Here is a 3248-nt window from a genome sequence, read left to right on the forward strand (position 1 = left end):
CTTAAGCCAGGTCTGGTGCAGAGATGTCGTGGAGGCTGCCAGGGAGGTGGATGATGGCAAAGGAGGAACCCCGGAGAGAAAGGGAGTAACACGTCAGGGGGGACGAGGGAACCCCCGTGTGGGGACTTTGCAGGGTCCCCCAGCCCCCGAGACGGACAGCCCCATTTAAAGGGAACTTCGTGGTTGCTGGGGGCTGAAAAGGCAAGAGGTGGGGAAAGCCGGGTTGGGGGCGGGTGGGCTCGGGAGGAGGGAGCGCCTGCCTGCCTTCTGGCAAGTCCCCTTCCTGGAATGTGAGCCCATCTAAGACCGGTAATTTAAACCGGGGGGAGGGGGAGCGGGGGCGGACAGCACGGAGACGAGCGACCGGTTGGCACCAGTTCAGGTGTCCAGGTAGGGAGCCCAAGCTGCCAGGACTTTGGAGTGCTGCTTATGAAATCAGGGTGATGAGCCGGCGGGTGACCCTGCAGGGAGCTTCACTTTGCGAAAGAGCCAGCCATCCGGATGAGCCTCCCTGGCTTCCGGCAGCTGCAGTTGGTGGCTGGATTCTGGCGTGGTTGCAGGTTGGGAGACTTGGCGGCCCCATGTGTGCAGCCTCGTGCTGCCCCATAGGGTTTTCGAGACTTGACCTTCTGGAAGGCGACCTGCAGGCCTGGCTTACAGGACACATTGCCTCCAGCAAACTCTTGCTAGTTTGAGCGTGGTGGGGGTGAGCATGCTAGGTTATCTGCAGCGCTGCACTTGACCATACCTGAGCTGAATTGCAGCCAGCTGTCTGGTTCTGTAGAAGGGTTTTTCTTATGACCCTCCTCAGAGAACTGTTTGCTTAGATGCATGTAACGTTTACTATCGGGCCTGGATCTCTGCCTTCTGGTTTTGCAAAGAGATGTGTGTTACATCTATCAAATGTACATGTATATAATATAGAGTCTACAACAAATAGATACATTTATTTCAAATATTGTTTCAGTGCATTGGTGGTGGTTTTTATAATCGGGTGAAACTTTTCTACACCTCTGAAAGATAGGGAGGTAGCAGCATTGTTCTTTGGGTTTGTTTTTGTTTGGTTTTTTTGCATGCAGGATGGGAGAACTGAAGCAAAGAATGATCTAGTGGTTGAATCCAACACCATATGGGACGTTGTTGTTTTCAACACGTGTTGTTTGATATTACTTATCATGGCAGACCAGGAATGAGGAGTGAGGTCTCATAAGATTCCGTTGAGGATGCTCTCTCTTTCAAGTTCAGATCCGCCTCAGTTTGGGAGTTGTGAAGATGGACGTAACTTCATTGGAATAGCCACTGCGAATCTTGGGACCGTGACTGCGAACCCAAGCAGGAAATGGGTTACATCGAGCTAGAGGTTCAGGTGAAGCCAGAGGGCCGAGATTTGAGCCAGGCACCAGTACTCTGGGGAGAGAAAGAACAAGGTTAGGAGTATTTATAGCATTAAGTAGAAAGGACAGCACGGGTTCCTGATGATCCAGTTATGAAGAGGAAACTCTGCTTATTAGTGTCTGGAGAAACTTAGTCAAGGGAAGCAGGGAGCTAAAGGTGATGGTCTAGCTGAATCTAGGTCCTAGGGGGAAACAGAATATTGATGCATTCCCACAGAAGCACTGGTAACATTTTTAATAGTTTATAGCTTCTGGTCTAAGGTGTCCGATAGAGAACATTTCCTTTCCATAATGACTATCACTCAGTCAGGGCAGAAGGGAGCTGGGAAATAATGAAAAACCTGTCTTCTTTCACCAAAAAAGTTAACTCTTTAACTATCACTGCACAGTTTACAGGGTCTCCCTTCCTTTCCTTGTGGTCACTATTGTTGATATCAGGAATGAAAAGCCCAACAGCTATAGGGGAGGTAGATACAACCTAAGGACTGGGTGGCTAGTGAGGCCTGATGCCGTCCAGCATGTCTGTTCACAAAACTGGGTACCTAGCTTCTTAGGAGCATCAGTTTCCATGAGCCCAAGCATGAGAGCTATGCCACGACACAGAATATTTCTAGTATCAAAACATTTCTAAGAAGGACGTTTTTGTGTATTATTGAGTATTATGGGAATGATTCTTGAGGTGGTAGACTTTGGCTCATATGTGGGGGCTTCCAAAAGTTCAGGATGAATTCTTTCCATTAAAAGGCAATCGCGATTTCCCATGGAATTCTTGAAGCCCCTTCCCATTTGGGTAGTTGAGAAAGAAGCTAGGCCACCGCTTGGTTAGCAGGATGGATGCAGAACCCAGAGGTTGGGCCAATAAGTGAAGCTGGACTGAAGGCATGCTGACATCCTAAGGAGAGAACTATCAGGAGAAATTGTAAGAAAGCTCTGCTTTCTCTGCTGTGACTAGCTGCCTGGGTTCTGGTGGCAGCTCTCATTTGCTAATTAGAGTTCTAATTAGCAGTGACTAGGGCAAGGCAGATAAGCCATTTAAAGGGTTCTAGTTACTTGTGCCCTTTTGGTGTGCTGTGGGAAGGGCTGAGGAGCCCTTATGGTGTAGTGGGTTACCCATTGGTCTTCTAACTGCAAGGTCAGGAGTTCTAAACTACCAGCCTCTCCCTAGGAGAAAGATGAGGCTTTCTGCTTCTGTAAAGATTGACAGTCTTGGAAGTCCACAGGGGAAGTTCTATTCTGTTTCATAGGCTCGCTATGAGTCAGAATTGACTCAATGGCAGTGAATTTGGTGGGAATGCTGGTAGCTGGCAAGAGAGCTGTCAGCAGAATGCGAGACAGAAAGCGCAGATGGAGGACACGGAGGACACAGTCCAGCAGGAGGTGGGGCAGTGTGGCTCCAGGGTGACACATCTTAAACCTGCAGATTGGTGGGAAGTCAAAACTGATCGTCAATTAGTTCATCGACAAATATTGATGGAGCACCTATCAAGCCTCGGGCACTCTAAGCACTGGCGGTAAAGGAGGATTAAGTGCGCTGACCTTAGTTAGCCCTGGTATTTCAGTCGCCTCATGCATGTGAATGTTAGATACTGAACCGAGGAAGACTGGAGAGGAATAGAAACATTTGCGTGATGGTGCTGGTGAAGAATGTTGAGAGGGCCATGCTTTGTCAAAAGAACCAGCACATCTCTTCGTGGAAGAGCAGCCAGATGCTCCTTCAGAGGCTGGGTGGGCAAGACTTTGTCTCACGTAGTTCGGACACTTTACCCGGAGAGACCAGTCCCAGGAGAAGGACACCAGGCTTGGTAAAGTAGCAGGGCAGCACAAAAGAGGAAGACCTACGACAAGACGGATGGA

The 3248-nt window shown here is 49.2% G+C and overlaps 1 protein-coding gene across 1 annotated transcript in view; it reads left to right on the top strand.

Annotated features, from left to right (window-relative positions):
- Nucleotides 1–3248, top strand: part of AGFG2 (ArfGAP with FG repeats 2) — a 28128-nt gene that overhangs the window by 490 nt on the left and 24390 nt on the right. The window lies entirely within an intron of this gene.

Source organism: Echinops telfairi, unplaced genomic scaffold (assembly GCF_000313985.2).
Source record: "Echinops telfairi isolate 266 unplaced genomic scaffold, ASM31398v2 ScPeMD7_5;HRSCAF=22, whole genome shotgun sequence".
NCBI classification, from domain to species: Eukaryota; Metazoa; Chordata; class Mammalia; order Afrosoricida; family Tenrecidae; genus Echinops; species Echinops telfairi.